Here is a 17,413-nt window from a genome sequence, read left to right on the forward strand (position 1 = left end):
GAAAGTCCATCTTATCAGGCAGGTCGTGGACAAAGTATATTTTCTTATTGGACTCCCACGCGTCCTGTTTCCCATCCCCACACAGCTGTGGTGCCAGCACATGGATGGAGTGCCTGTGGCTCGATCTTTCTCTGGCACTGAGCTGCCAGGTGAACCTGGTGCCTGCAGCAGGCCTGCCACTCCTGCTGCAGGAGTTTCCCCCTGTGGATTTCAGCCACTAAGAGTGCTCACAAATCCATGTCCCTCTCGGTTTGGGGAATGTCTCCATCCTCTGCAATGGTCATGTGGGGGGGAGTCGACTCCTCACCTTTTGCTTCTCCAGGGTTTTAGACTTCCCCTTCCCCAGGGAACGCCAGGAAGCTCAGCTGGGCCTGCAGCCGCTCCTCCTGTGGTCTGATTACTTTCAGGCACTTGAGAGTGTCTTGCCACTTTGAGGGCACCACCTGGTCTCCCCAGTTGGTCGGGCTGTGCACTTTCTTCAGCTGCTCCAGGAGTTGGGTCTGCCTCTCTATGTGCTGCTGCATTGCCTCCTTCTCGGAGCTAAGCCACTAATTGGTGGTGATGTACTGCTCATAGATGGCTCTGAGCTCCTGCAGCAGGGCCAGGGACTGCTCCTGCTGGTCCTGAGATGCTTGGCTTTCTTTCTCTCTCAGCCACTTCTTTCCATTCCTCTCTCTTCTCCTCTGTGTGGACCAGCTGTTCCCGCAGGTGTTTCTTCACCCGCTGCTCTGTGTCCAGGATGCTGGCGAGCTCCTCCTCCTCACCACTCACCCTGTGGAGAGCCTCCCACAGCAGGGCCAGCTGTTCCTCCAGCTGTCTGTCACACACATATGCACATCATGGGGTCTCGGGGATCTCCTGCCAATCCTTGACCTTCTCCAGTCTGCACAATTGCTCCTGCTGCTCTGCGTTCTGGAGATGGAGCCTCTGGTTTTCCTGGATCTGGATGTGAAGTTATTCCTCCAGGTTTTTCAACTCCATCTGGGTGCAGTAGGCCTGGGCCTGCAACTGCCACTCAGCCTGAGATGGGCCATGGTTCTTCCAGTATTCTCTAGGCCGAACACCTGCCTCGACCCTCGCTCCTTCTCCTTGGTCAGTTGGTTCACCTGCTGGGTCAGCTGCCGGGCCTCCTCCTTCCACGTGGTCCTCTCAATGCTCAGGTCTTCTGTGAAGTTGTCTATCTCTAGATTTGCTGTGCTCACCAGTCAGCTCACGTTGTCTAGTAGTCTCTTCAGTTCCTCATGCCCCACAAGTGCTTGTTAGAACTTGCAGATTCCTTTCTCCCTGTTGTCCAGAGCACGTCCAGCTTCTCCTGTAACTTTGAGTTCACTTGCTCCAGGTCATTGAAGCTTCTCGCCTTCCTTGAGCAGAAGGGTCACCTCATGCAGCTCTTCAAAGAACATTTCAGTCTCATTCTGTGATCAGTAAACACAGAAGCCGACATCTCCAGCTCTGCCACGCACTGCTCTGTGGCCTGCAGGCAGCTGGTGAGAGCTTCGTGCTCCCTTTCTGTGTCATTGGCCACCTGCTGCATGCAGGTGGATGCACATTGTAAATTGCTTTCTGAGGAAATCAACCTCTGTATGGGTGCCTTGTGGATCTCTAGCTCCATTTTAGGTGCTGCATGCACCTGGGCTATCTTCTCCCTCTCTTTCTTCCATTGATCCTGCAGGTCTGACTTTTCCTGCTTCAGTGGTTGGATCTTGGCATAGAGTGCCTGTTTTCTTCTTTTGCTGGGGTCCAGGGTGGGCACCACATGTCGGTAGCACCTCTGCAGATCCTTGGTGGTATCAGGACCATTGACACTCTGGAACCTCGTGGCTGTGACTGTATCCAAAGGCACGGGAGGCCCGTGGTGGGCATCACCTTTGGCCGGACCCTTCCCTTTTTCATGTTCTTTGTTTTCTTGAATGTTGCAGGTCTGTCAGGAGGATTCTTCTACCGGTGTTCTGGTGGCAGTTTCATCCCCACAGCTTTCTCATGGAGTCTTGTTGTTTCAGACATCTGAGTGCTGGGATGGGAAAGATGGCCTGGCTACCATCCCAGGCTCTGGGAAATCCTCTCTTCTCCCACTCACGGATAAGGATGTCAATTTCGTACTGTACTCCAAAGTCGCCTGGAGTCTCTTGCTCACCACTTAGCCACCTCTACCTTCCTCACTGCTGGTAGTGGTGTCAACCAACAGAGGGAATCCTGGTGCTTCCGGGCAGCATGGAATTTGGGTGTGGCCACCATTCTTGTATCCCATTGTTCAGAAAGAACCATGAAAGAATGGGGGTGTGACCAGAATACTGTGATGCAGGCAGAATGGGCGGAGTCAAGCAGCTGCTTTCCAAGGAAACTCTGTCCAATCCTGCTGGGGACACGAAGGTGACCTGCTTTAGCTGGATGGCTGCACAGATTGTTCTGTATGTCTGTTTGTTGCCAGTCCTGGACCTTTAACTCTGGATCTGGGCACAGTCTGTGAGCTGCTTTTGCTCAAGGCTAGCCCTCAACCTCTGTAGCCACACGACTCTACTTCTGACTTTGTTGGCATTGAAGTTGGACAGGGGTGACTTTGACCATGATCCTCCTATCACAGACTTGTAAGTATTAAGAACTACTGAGAGCCATGGGTGCCTGCCTAATCATTGGTATTGCTGATGTTCTTGGACAGACTTGTGAGTTCCCTATCCTGAGGATTAAATGGTGGAAGCTGGAGCCCACAGTTTGAATCCTGTTCCTGCCACTTGCAAATGGCAGGAGATCCTAAGAAACTCATTCCTATCCATATGAATACCAATGGAATGTGATATATGTCATGATTGAATGGGCAGTTCTTGAACGATTCTAGGATAAAATAATACACAATTATATCCTAGAACTCTGATCAATTTTAAACTAACACTTTATGAAACATTTAAACAATCATATTCATTAAATGGAGGCATAATGAAATATCTAAGAATTGGGTGTCACATTGTATGAATGTGCCATTTTTTTTGCCAGGACTGGGATTGGAACTCATGGTCTGGGTAACTCTGTTGCACTGTGTGGGAAGGGGAAGCTCACCTCTGTGAAGTCAAGAAATTCAAGTCTGTTTCTTAGACCTGAAATCAATCCCCAGCACTAGAAAACATCTTTTTCATGTATATTTTACATACATTATTTATGTTTACATACATATGTTGACTCTTTATTGCATTCAGTGTAGTTATTCATTTTATTTTTTGTTTTATTCATGTATTGGCCATTTATTTTATTGAGTATTATGGCACATAGAACATTGATTACATTGATTACATAGGATATAGGTCTGCATATGTATTCCACTTCATACCTGACACCCAGGAATTTCACAGAAAAAGAAAATGTGTCACCATCAGCTTCTTACTCCATGATTCATTGTTTGGGAGTATTGGTGTCTGAACACAAAGCCTATAAGGCCAAATTCCTTAATGGGTGCATGTCAGCACGCCATCCTAGGGCAAATTGAGCTGACAGGCAGTTCCCAGGGTATGAGATCAAGCCCCTAGGGTTGACAAAATAAGAACAGATTGACATGTAGATGGTATTATGCTAATAAATATATATCTTTATAGAGTGCCAGAGATGTCTACACATTATTCAGTTATATAGACTACATTTCTACCAATTCTTGGCTATTTATTATGCCTCTATGTAATTAATGGTATTGTTTTCATCCTTAATAAACTATTAAGTAAATCAAGGTCCTGAAATTATTATATCCCTGTAAGAAATTATATTCTTTTAATGCTTCATATTAAATAAAATCAGTCTACTGAAATTATGATGTCTAATTTTATATGAGTAGCATTCACAATTAGCTCATTCAACTGTGACACTGATAACATTCCATCGTTATTCCTATGGATGGGAATGAGTCTCTTAAGATCTTCCACTATTTGGAAGTGGCATGACTGGGATTTGAACTCTAGACCTATGTTCCTGTGCGGGACTATGGCTTCCTCAATAGCCTGCTAGCCTTCAGCAATGCAAGATGAAGTACCCTTTGGAGCCCTGTCATTCAGATCCAGATCATCATGGTGCAAAAGAAGAAAATGTAAAAATGCAATCATGCAACATTTTTTTCTTTGGTCGGTCATAGGGCTTGAACTCGGCCTGGGTACTGTCCCTGTGCTCTTCAGCTCAAGGCGAACACTCTACCGCTTGAGTCACAGTGTTACTTCCGGGTTTCTAGTGGTTTATTGGAGATAAGATTCTCACGGACTTTCTTTCCCAGGCTGGCTTTGAACTCTGATACTCAGATCTCAGCCTCCTGTGTAGCTTGGATTTCAGTTGTGAGCCACCGGCGCCCGGCTCTGCCACTTTTTTTCTGTGCATATTTTTTCCACTTGCAAGGCTTGGAGATCTAGGATCCCAGGATTGGCTGTGGCTCCAGTGGCTGCACCCCAGCTTAGGATGATGGAAGCTGAGGCAGAGTTGCCATGACCTGAGTTCAAGACCTTGCTTCGCAAAAAAAAAAAAATAAAAATTAGCTCCTTGGCTTGCAATTCACGCTGTTTTTTCTACCAGGCTTTGGATTTGAACTCAGAGTCTGGGTAACTCTGTAGCACTGTGGACGAAGGGGAAGCTCACCATGCTTGAAGACAATAAAGTTGGGCCTGGTGCCTAGGCCTGAATTCAAGCCTCAGCCCTGGAAAACATACTATTTATATTTATTGTAAAGATAGTATTTGTATTTACTATAGATGTTCAGTCCATATCCTGTTAGTTGTGGTTATTGATTGTATTTTTGTTTTATTCAATTATTTACCATTTATTGACTGTGATGATATGCTTTCCATTTATTATACTGATGGCATCCCATCACATAGTATCTAAATTTGTAGACGTATTCTCCATCATGTCTGACACCCAGGACTCTCAGAGAAAAGGAAAATAGGTGTCACACTTGACTTCTTATTCCACAATTCAATTGTTTGAGGTGCTGGGATCTGAACTCAGGGCCTAGCAGACCTAATTCAACACGGCAACCTCTAGCCAAGGAAGCTGCCAGACAGTTCCCAGACCCTGAGATTGAGCCACAAGGGTGGACAAAATAGCCATACATGGATAGGCAGGTGGCAGTATACCAATAAATATATATTTGTATAGAATTCCAGAGACATCTACTTAGGATTCAATGACATCAACTACATTCCTACCAACTCTTATGTATTATTATGCTGCCATTGAAGGAGTAGTATTGTTTTCATGCTTAATAAACCATTCATTAAGATCAATCAGCATCCTAGGATCATTGCATCCCATTTTAGAATAGACCGATGCCCGCAGAAACTTATACATTCATGAGTTTGCAAACATTCCATCGTTATTCCCGTGCATAGGAACAAGTCTCTTGGGAAATCTCCCCACTGGTAGGTGTCAGGACCAGGATTCAATATCAGGGACTTCGATGACATATGGGCCTCTGGCTTCCGCAATAGCCCACTAGCCTTGGCCAATGCAAAGTGAAGTAAACTTGTAGCTTTGTCATTCAGACCCAGGTTGGTCACCATGCAAAGGAATAAAATGTAAAAAATCCATCCCGCAGCTATTTTCCAGTGCGGTTTTTTTTTTCTTTCTCCTGCAAGGCTTCCAGGCCTAGGATCACAGGATCGGCTATGCGCCTATGGCAGCCCACCAGCCTAAAGTGATCGAAGCTGAGGCAGAGTTGCCCTGAACTGAGTTCAAATTGCTTGGTTGGCAAAAAATAAAATAAAATAAAAATAATAAATAATAAACCACCCTAGCTCAGAATTAGCACCATTTTTTCTGCCATAGCTGGGATTCCAACTCAGATCTGGGTAACACTATAGCACAGTGGGTGAAGGGGAAGCTCACCATCCTTGAAGACTATAAGGTCAGGTCTGCTCCCAGGGCCTGAATTGAAGCCCAGGTCACCTTCACTCTGCAGACCGCCGAGTTCGGACCCAGCATGGTCAACATGCAAAGGAAAATGAACATAAAAGCGCCAGGTGGAACTTCCTGCCACTTTTTTTTCCCCTTCGTGGCTTTTTTTCTCTGCAAGCCCTGGGATCCTAGGATGCGATGATGAGTTGTAGGTCCAGAGGCTGCAGCCCAGGATGATTGGAACTGAAGCAGAGTTGCCACGACTTGTGTTTAAGCTCTGAGTCTGTTAAAAAATTTTGAAGGAAGCACCCTAGCTCCAAATTCGCCCCATTTTACTGCCAGAGCTGGGATTTGAACTCAGGTCTGGGTAACTGTTACACTGTGGGGGAAGGGGAAGATCACCATCCTTGAAGACTACAAGTTCAGGCCTGCTCTCAGTGCCTGAATTGAAGCCCCAACACTGGCAAAAATCATATGTCCACCTATTTTACACATAGGATCTATTTACATACATGTGTGAAATGCATCATGCTTTCAATGTAGTTATTTATTTTATTGTGTGTCTTAGAGATGCATTTTGTATTTTATTGTGTATGATGACAGATATAAATGTGCTGACATGCATGACAACCTATTCCCTTGTCTATAGAGTTGCCTATGCCTTGTCCATCCTAGATGAGACCCAGGACTTTCACAGGGCCGGAAAGCAGGTGAACTGATGTACTGCTCACATCAGGATTCATGTTTTGGCAGTGTTGTGATTTGAACTCAGAACCTAGCAGGCCCATTTGGCGAAAGGGTCAAGGTGAGGACACTGGCCTGTGAGCAACTGAGGAGCTAGACCGTTTCCAGAACCTGACATTGAGCACCAGGGAGGCCCTGGATAGGCATAAATTCATAATTTAAACATAGGACCTCTATTTATATACATGTTTGGACAGCATCTTGCGTTCGGTGCACTTCTCCTTAATTTGTGTCTAATTCATGGAGGTAATGTGTATTTTACTGAGTATGGTGACAGTTATAACTGTGCTAACATGGATGTCAACCTGTTCACATGGCTATAGAGTTGCCTATATAGCATGCTCCATTCCTAGCTGAGAAGCAGGACTTTCACAGCATAGGAAAAGAGGAGGATCACTTGGCTTCTCACATCAGTATTCATCTTTTGACAGTGCTGGGATTTGAACTCAAGGCCTAGAAAACCCAAGCGGTGAATGGGTCATGGTAAGTACACCAGCCTCTGAGCCAATAGAGGGTTAGGTCCATCCCGGGACCTGAGGTTGAGCCCTGGTGGGGGTCATTATTGTTATAAATTCATAATTTACAGAGATGATCTCTATTTACTTACATGTGTGGAATGCATCACGCATTCAGTGTAGTTATTCTCTTTATTTTGTGTCTTAATCAGGGATGCATTTTGTATTTTATTGCATATGATGACAGATATAACTGTGCTGATAAGGATGGCAACCTATTCCAATGTGTATAGAGTTGCCTATATAGCATACTGTGTCCTAGCTGAGACCCAGGACTTCACAGCACAGGAAAACAGGTGCAACAATGGGCTTCTGAAAGAAGCATTCATGTTTTGGCAGAGTTGGGATTTGAACTCAAAGCCTAGCAGCCCCAATTGGTAAAAGGGTCAAGGGGAGGACACTGGCCTGTGAGCAACTGAGGAGTTAGGCTGTTCCCAGGACCTGACATCGAGCCCCAGAGAGAGCCAGGATAGGAATAAATTCATAATAGAAACAGGATCTGTATTAACATATTGGTATAGACAGCATCTTGGTTCGGTGCACTTCTCCTTAACTTGTGTCTAATTCATGGAGGTATTGTGTATTTTACTGAGTATGGTGACAGATATAACTGTGCTGACATTGATGGCAACCTGTTCCCATGTTTATAGAGTTGCCTATGCATTCATTCTCCATCCTAGCTGAGACCAAGGACTTCCACATGAGAGAAAAACAGGTGCAAAGACTGGCTTCTGACATCAGGATGAAACTTTGTCAGTGCTGCTATTTGAACTCAAATCTGGGTAACCCCATTGCACTGTGGGGAAAGGGGAAGCTCACCATCCTTGAAGACTAGGATGTCAGGCCTGGTCCAGGGCCTGATTTGAAGCCCCAGCACTGGACAAAATAATAAGCCCACCTCTTTTAAACATAGGATCTCTACTTCCATACTGGGGTGGTATGCATCTTGCCTTCAAGGTAGTTTTTTTTTTTTAAATTTTGAGTCTTATTCATAGATGTATTCTGTATTTTATTGAGTATGGTGACAGGTATATCTGTGCTGCCCTGGATGACAACTGATTCCCATGAGTAGAGAGTTGCCTATGCATTCTCCATCGTAGCTGAGACCCAGAACTTGCACAGCACAGAAGAACAGGTGCAACAACTGGTTTCTCACATCAGGGTGAATTTTTGGCAGGGCTGGGATTCAAACTTGGGGCCTAGGAGGCCCAACTGACCAATAGATCCATGTGAGCACACCAGCCTGTGAACCACTAAGGAGCTGGGCCTTTCCCAGGAACTGAGATCTAGTCCTAGGGAGCCCACAATAATCCTCAATGCATCATTGAAACATGGGATGTCTATTCACATCCATGTGTGGACTTCCTCCTGCATTGAGGTTAGTTATCCTTTCCATTTTGTGTGTTATTCATGGATGTACTGTGTATGTTCTTGAGTATATGATGACAGGTATAACTGGGCTGGCATGGATGACAACCTATTCCTATGGCCACAGGGTGGCCCATGCATTCTCCATCTTAGAGGAGACCCAGGACTCGCACAGGAAAGGAAAACAGGTGCAATGATTGGCTTCAGACATCAGGATGAATCTTTTGGCACTGCTGGAATCTGAACTTGGCTCCTAGCAGGCCCAATAGGCGAATGGGTCCATGTGAGCACACCAGCCTGTGAGCCACTAAGGATCTAGGCCATTCCCAGGACCTGAGATCGAGGCCCGGAGTGAGGTGGAGCACAATCGTTGTCCATTTATAAGCTGAAGGTAGTATGCAAATAAGTACACATTTGAATAAAGTAGGAGACATGGCGACCTGTGATGGAATCCAATTTACCCTGTGACTACCAATTCTCAGATCTTCCCCAATGCCTCCATTTCTTGACTGTGATGATTATTGTCACACTTCATCAACCCTTCATAAAAAATAATGGATACCCCATGAGTCTTGCTTATCATTTCCTACTTGCATCCTGCAGGAACTACTCATTCAAGGATGAGATGATCATATTCCACACTTCCTAGGTCCGGAAACAAGTACTTCAGGATCTTCCACCATTCCCACAATGTAGGGGGGCTGACCTGGATTCCAACCCATGGCCTCCGTTGCACGGTTGGCTGTAACTTCCCCGATAGCCAGCAGGCCTTCAGCCATGCCAGGTCACCTTCACTCTGTAGGCCACCGGGTTCAGACCAACATGGTCACTATGCAAAGGAAAATAAACGTACAAGCACGAGGTGGAAATTCCTGCTGCTTTTTTCCCCTTCTGGCCGTTTTTTGTTTTTTGTTTTCCTGCAAGCCCCGGGCTCCTAGGGTCCGAGGATGGGCTGTGGGTCCGGGGGCTACAGCCTAGGATGATTGCAGCCAAGGCAGTGTTACCTCGACTTGAGTTCAAGGCCTGGGTTTGGCGAAAAAAAACATAAATAAATAAAAAATTATGAATGAAGCACCCTCGCTCAGAATTCACGCCATTTTATTGCCAGAGCTGGGATTTAAATTCAGGTCTGGGTAACTTTGTTGTGCTGTGGGGGAAGGGGAAGATCACCATCCTTGAAGACTACACGGTCAGGCCTGCTCCCAGGGCCTGAACTGAAGCCCCAACACTGGCAAAAATCATATGCCCACTTATTTTACACATGGGATCTCTATTTACATATATGTGTGGAATGCTTCATGCTTTCAGCGTGTGTCTTAGTCAAGACTGCATTTTGAATTTTATTGAGTATGATGACAGATATAACTATACTGACATGGATGGCAACCGATTCCCATGTCCATGGAGTTGCCTATGCTTTCTCCATCTTAGCTGAGACCTAGGACTTTCACAGGACAGGAAAGCAGGTGGATCTATGGGCTTCTAATATCAGGATTCATGTTTCGGTACTGTTGTGATTTGAACTCAGCAGGCCAATTGGCGAAAGGGTCAAGGAGAGGACACTGGCCTGTGAGCAACTGAGGAGCTAGGCTGTTCCCAGGACCTGACATCGAGCCCCAGGGAGGACCAGGATAGGCATAGATTCATGCTTGAAACATAGGATCTATATTGACATATATGTGTGAACAGCACCTTGCATTCAGTGCACTCCTTTTCCTTATTTTGGGTCTTATTTATGGAGGTATTGTGCATTTTGCTGAGTATGGTGTCAGATATAACTGTGCTGACATGGATGATGACCTGTTCCCATGGTTATAGGGTTGCCTATGCATTCATTCTCTATCCTAGCTGAGACCCAGGACTTCCACATGAGAGGCAAACAGGTGCAATGACTGGCTTCTGACATCAGGATGAAACTTTTGTCAGTGCTGTCATTTGAACTCAGGTCTGGTTAACTCCATTACACTTTGGGGGAAGGGGAGCTCACCATCATTGAAGACTAGAATGTCAGGCCTGGTCCAGGGCTTGATTTGAAGCCCCAGCACTGGACAAAATATAAAGCTCATCTCTTTTAAACATAAGATCTCTATTTACATACAGTTGTGTTATGCATCTTCCATTCAATGTAGTTTTTTTTTATTTTCAGTCTTATTCATGGATGTATTGTGTATTTTATTGAGTATGGTGACAGGTATATCTGTGCTGCCATGGATGCCAACCTATTCCCATGGCTATAGAATTGCCTATATAGCATTCTCTATCCTTGCTTAGGTGCAGGACTTTCACAGGTCAGGAAAACTGGTAGATTGATGGACTTCTCACATCAGGATGTATCTTTTGTCAGTACTGGTATTTGAACTCAGGGCCTAGCAGGCAAAATTGGTGAATGGGTCAAGGTGAGCACATCAGCCTGTGAGCCACTAAGGTGCTAGGGCGTTCCCATAACTTGAACTTGAGCCCCAGGGTGGGGCTGGTGCACCATATTCATCCATTTTTATGCTGAAACTTGTGTGCTAATAAATACCTATTTGTATACAGTAGGAGATGTGGCGAACTGTGTTGGAATCCTATCTACCATGTGAGTACTGATTCTTGGATCTTTCCCAATGCCTTGATTTCCTGAACGTAAGTATTATTGTCACACTTCATGAAGTCTTAATTTAAAATAATCATTGTGCCAAAGGTCTTGTCTATCATTTCCTATGCGACTCATGCATTAACTTCTCAACTCTTCCCTAGACCTGAATTCAAGCACCAGCCCGAAAAACGTAACATTTATAGACATCTTAAATATATGATTTATACTTACATCTATATATTCAGTCTATATCGTGTTTGTTGGAGTGATTCATTATATTTTATTATTGATAGATTGATTTAGCATTTATTTTATGGGCTGTGAGTGCACCTATAACATTTATTACATTTATTCCAATCTATTCCATAGCATGTAGCTTTGCAGATATATTATGTACATAATACCTGACACCCAGTACTTGCACAGAAAAGGAAAACAGGTGTCACACATGGAATCTTACACCAGGAAGAAACTTTTGGCAATGATGAAAACTAGACTAAGGGACAAGGAGGACCAATTCATGAATGGGTGAGTATCATCATGGCAGCCGCTAGCCCATTCACTTGCCAAGTGGATCCCAGTGTCTGGGATCAAGCCCCAGGTTTGGCCAAAATAGCAATAACTCTCTATGCAGATGATGGTATATAAATACATATAAATTTAGATATTTAGATACTGTTAGAAATGTCTATCTGGTATTCAATGATATATACTACATTCCGATGGATTCTCAGGTCTTCAGTGAGGATTCCATTTAATCAATGGTATTCTTTTAAAGCAAAATAAACTATGAATTTTAATCAATCTGTGTCCTGTGATTATTGGGTCTAATTTTATGCTAGACTGATTCATGAACTACTCATCCAACCATGACATTGATCACATTCCTTTGGTGCTCCTAGGGACAGGCAATAATTTTGTAGGCTCTCCAGCCCTTTGTAAGTGTCATAATCGGGATTCAAACTCAGGGCCTAGGTGTCCAGGTTGGCCTATGGCTTCGCTGACAGCCCGACAGCCTTCAGCAATGCCAGGTGAACTACAGGTTGCAACCGTGTCACTTGGACACGGGAATGGTCACCATGAAAGGAAGGGAAACCCGAGAAACTACTGACCATCCGCAGTTCACAGCTTTTTTTCAATGCCATTTTCATTTTGATTTCGTCAGCCCCCAAGGCCTAGGATCGTAGGGTCCAGAGGTTGCACCATCCCAGCCTAGGGTGATGTTAGCTGAGGCAGAGTTTCCACGACCTGAGTTCAAGCCCTGTGATTGGCAAATAAATAAATAAATAAATAAAACCTAAAAATATTAAAAGGACTAATGAAGCTCCCTGGCTTGGAATTTGTGCCTTTTTTTTCCCTGCTAGTCTTGAGGTTTGAACTCGGAGTCTGAGTTAATCTGGTGCACTGTGGGGAAAAGGGGAAGTTTACCTTCCTCGAAGATAAGAAATTCAGGACAGTTCCCTAGGCCTGAATTCTAGCCCCAATCCTGGAGAACATAACATTTATAGTAATTTTTAGTATATGATTTATACTAACATCCATATGTTCAGTCCATATCGTGTTTGCTGGAGTGTTTCATTATATTTTAGTATTTATTTATTTACCAATTATTTTATTGATCCTGAGTACACCTATAATATTTATTACATTTATTCCAATCTATTCCATAGCACGTAGCTTTGCAGACATACTAATACTATATACATCATACCTGACACCCAGCATTTGCACAGAAAAGGAAAACAGGTGTCACACTTGGAATCTTACTGCAAGATGAAATTTTTGGCAATGCTGGGACCTGAACTGAGGGCCAAAGAGGCTCAATTCATGAATGGCTGAGTGTCAGCATGGCAGCCTCTAGCCCATTCAGCTGCCAAGTGAATCCCAGGACCTGGGATGGAGCCACAGGTTTGGCCAAAAGAGCAATGCCTTTCTATGCAGACAGTGGTATACAGATAAATATATATTTAGGTATTTACATACTGCCAGTGGTGTCTATCTTGTATTAAATGACATATACTGTGTTCCTACGGATTCTCAGGTCTTTAGTGAGGACTCCATTTAATGAATAGTATTCTTTTAATGCATAATAAACTATGAATTAAAATCAATTTGTGTCCTGTGATTATTAGGTCTAATTTTATGCTAGACTGATTTATGAACTATTCAACCAATCATCCAAACATAACATTGATCACATTCCTCTGGTGTTCCTAGGGACAGACAAGAGTTTCTTAGGCTCTCCAGCCCTTTATACTGGCATGACCGGGATTCAAACTCAGGGCCTATCTGTCCAGGTTGGCCTATGACTTCGTTAACAGCCTGCCAGCCTTCAGCAATGCTAGGTGACATACAGGTTGCAGCCTTGTCATTTGGACCCAGGATGGTCACAATGCAAGTAAGGAAAACCAAGAAACCGCCATCCATCCACAGTTTGTGACTTTTTTTCACTGCCGTTTTCATTTTGTTTTCCTGTCAGCCCCCGAGGCCTGGGATCCCAAGATGGGCTATGGGTCCAGATATTGCACCATCCCAGCCTAGGGTGATATTAGTTGAGGCAGAGTTGCCACGACCTGAGTTCAACCCCTGTGCTTGGCAATAAATAATGAATGAATGAATGAGTGAATGAATAAATAAATGAAATAATTTTAAAATATTAAAAATAGTCGGGCACCAAAGGCTCACGCCTGTAATCTTAGCTACTCAGGAGGCTGAGATCTGAAAATCGCGGTTCAAAGCCAACCCGAGCACGAAAGTCCTTGAGGCTCTTATCTCCATTAAACCACTATAAAACCCGAAGTAGCGAAGTAGCGCTGTAGTTCAAGTGGTAGAGTGCTCGCCTTGAGCTGAAGAGCCCAAGGACATCTTCCAAGGCCAGAGTTCAAGTCCCATGTTATATATATATATATATATATATATATATATATATATATATATATATATATATATATATATATATATTACTAATGAAGCTCCCTGGCTTGGAGTTCATGTCTTTTTTTTCTGCCAGGCCTGGGAATTGAACTCGGAGACTGGGTAACTCTAATGCACTGTTGGGGACAGAGAAACTTACCCGCTTTGAACACAAGCAATTCAGGCCTGTTCCCTAGGCCTGAATTCAATCCCCAGCCCTGTAAAAGTAATATTCATCCACATTTGAAATAATGATTAATATCTACATACTTATGCTTATTGCATATTGCTTTGAGTATATTTATTTTACTTTTTGTATTATTCATTCCTTCATTATTTTTGTTGACTATTATTATACTTATATGTTAAATTGATTACCTCTTCTGAGAACTATACAGATTTACATATGCATTATATATCTTACTTCAGACCCAGGACATTCACAGAAATTCTATAGTAGATCATCCCATGCATAGAAAAACAGAATGAATACATCAACCAAAGTCTATTTATCCATAGGTACCCCAGTGGCTCACATCTGTAATCCCAGCTACTCAGAGGTGAGAAGTGGAAGACTAAGTTTCAAAGCCAATCCAAGCAGAAAAGCCTGAGAGATGTCATCTCCAATTAACTGGCCAAAAACCAGGCAACAGGGATGGCTGAATTGGTAGAAAATCAGCTATGAAAAACAAAGCCAAGAAAGAGCAAGCTGAGTTCAAGTGCAGGGAGAGGGGGTTTGGGGCATAAAGGGGAGAGAACTCCTCCAAAAACAGAGAACAAACAACAGTACACAAATCCCACCTAATTTAGGGTACCAAACAAAGGGAAAAAAAGATCAAGCTTGTGCAGTTGTATAACTTTACATGATCACATATGTTCTTAGGTACATTTCAAAGCTATGTTTCTACTAATATATATGTATATGTTAATAATGTATATGTTGTGTATATATATTAATAATGTATATATATGTGAATAAACTAAGAAACCAGCCAATGAATAAATACTTCTGAATTAGTGCCTTAACCATGGCATTATAAATTATTTGTACTAAAAGTATATTCCAAGTTTCTTTCTTCAGAATCAATCTTTAAGACGTTTGTTCATGTGCCAGGCACATGAGGCCCATGCCTATGATCCTAGTTACTCAGGAGGCAGAGATCTGAGGATGGTGGTTCAAGGCCTGCTCTGGCAGGAAAGGCCGTGAAACACTTATCTCCATTAAACCACTAGAAAAGTGGAAGTGGTGCTGTAGCTCAAGCAGTAGATTGCACGCCTTTGGTCTGAAGAGCACAGGGATAAAGCCCAAGCCAAGAGTTCAAGCCCCACCACCGAAGAAAGAAGTTTGTTCATAAAAAATTCTAACGTTCTAAGCTTTAGGAAACTTTTCTTCCAGGGTCTTATGCTCTTTAGGCAACTACTCCACTGCTGGGCTACATCCCAGTCCCAATGTTTTTGTTTTTAATTTTACAATCCAGTTTATTCCCAAAATGCTTAAAAGTTCCTACTCTCCTCACACAAGTGAGTTTTTATCCACAAACCCAACCTTTTGTGGTATGAAGACACCCTAGTGTATTTCGTGGTAGGCACTGAGGAAAACTCACACAAATTGCAGACAGTTTATAATTACAAAAGTAACTCTGAATAGAAAAAACATCAGTTGCCAGGTGCCGATGACTCAAGCCTGTAATCCAACCTACTCAGGAGGCTAAGATCTGAGGGTCACAGTTAAAAGCCAGCCCAGGCAAGAAAGTCCATGAGACTCTTATCTCCAATAAACCACTAGAAAACCGGAAGTGGTGCTGAGGCTCAAGAGGTAGAGTGCTCGCCTTGATCTGAAGAGTGCAGGGACAGCGCCCAAGCCCAGAGTTCAAGCCCCAGGACCAACCAAAAAAAAAAAAAAAAAAAAAAAGAAATAACATCAACTCTCCCAACCTTCTAGAGAGAAATAATGTCCTCATTTTCATTCTCACCCTTCATGGCAGATGACCAAAATAGAAACACCAATGTGCTATGCTAAAATGTAAAAGTTTAAACCCCTTTTTTGAAAAACTCTCATGTTTTAAAATCAAAATGTATCAAATAAAGGCAAAGTGAACTTTAAAAAAATATTAAAAATGCTAATGAAGCTCCCTGGCTTGGAATGTGTGACATTTTTTGTCTGCAAGGCCTGGGATTTGAACTTGGCATCCAGGTACCTCTGTTGCACTGTGGGGGAAGGGGAAGCTCACTGTGCTTGAAGACCAGAAAGTCAGGCCTGTTCCCTAGGCCTGAATTCAGGCCCTAGCCCTGTAAAACATACTCCTTATATACATTTTAAAGATAGGATTCAACTTCTATACAGATTTTCATTCTATATTATGTTTGGTGTGGTTATTCATTGTATTTTTTGTTTTATTCATTTATTTGACATTAATTTTATTGACTGTGATGATACCTAACCATGTATTATATACCCAACCATGTATACCTAACATCCTATCACATACCATTTAGTTTTGTAGACTTGTTATCCATCATGCCTGACACCCAGCACTCTCACAGAAACGAAAAACAGATGTCACACTTGGCTTCTAACTCCAGGATGAAATTTTTGTCAGGAGGTGAGATCGAGCATCAGGGGTGACCAAAATAGCCATAGATGGATAGGCAGGTGGTAGTATATCAATAAATTTGTATTAGTACAGAGTGCCATAGCCATGTATCTAGTATTCAATGACATCTACTACATTCCTACCAAGTCTTTGGTATTTGTTATGCCTCATTGTAGGAATATTATTCTTTTTGTGCCTAATTAACCATTAATTAAATTCAATATGCATCCTAGGATTATTGTGTCTAATTTGAGACTAGACCGCTGCACGGACTACTCATTCAATCATGAGTTGGATACCACTCCATCTGAACTTCTATGAATGGGCAGGAGTCTCTTGGGATCTTCTGCCATTGGTAGGTGTCAGGACGGGGATTTGAACTCAGGCATTCTGTTGTGTGGTTGGCCTATGGCTTTTCTGACAGCCAGCCAGCCTTCAGCAATGACAGGTCACCTGTGTGTTGAAGCCATGTCATTCAGACCTATGATGGTCACTGTGCAAGGAACCAAAGCCAAGGAACCACCTACCATGTGCGGCTTGCGGCTTTTTTTTTTTTTTTTGGTGCCATTTTCATTTTGTTTTCCTGTCAGACCTCGGGTCTTAGGATTCCAGGATCAGCTTTGGTTCCGGAGGGTAGTGTGATAGAAGCTTAGGCAGAGCTGTCACGATCTGAGTTCAAGCCACATGCATGGCCAAAAAAAAAAAAAAAGAAAAAGAAAAGAAAAAAGAAAAAAAAATAAGACAACTAAAAAAAGTAAAAAAAAAAAAATTACTTAACTCCCTGGTTTGCAATTAGTGGTATTTTTTTCTGCCAGGCCTGGAATTTGAACTCAAGGTCAGGGTAA

Source organism: Dipodomys spectabilis, unplaced genomic scaffold (genome assembly GCF_019054845.1).
Source record: "Dipodomys spectabilis isolate Male_0828 unplaced genomic scaffold, ASM1905484v1 ptg000472l, whole genome shotgun sequence".
NCBI lineage: Eukaryota > Metazoa > Chordata > Mammalia > Rodentia > Heteromyidae > Dipodomys > Dipodomys spectabilis.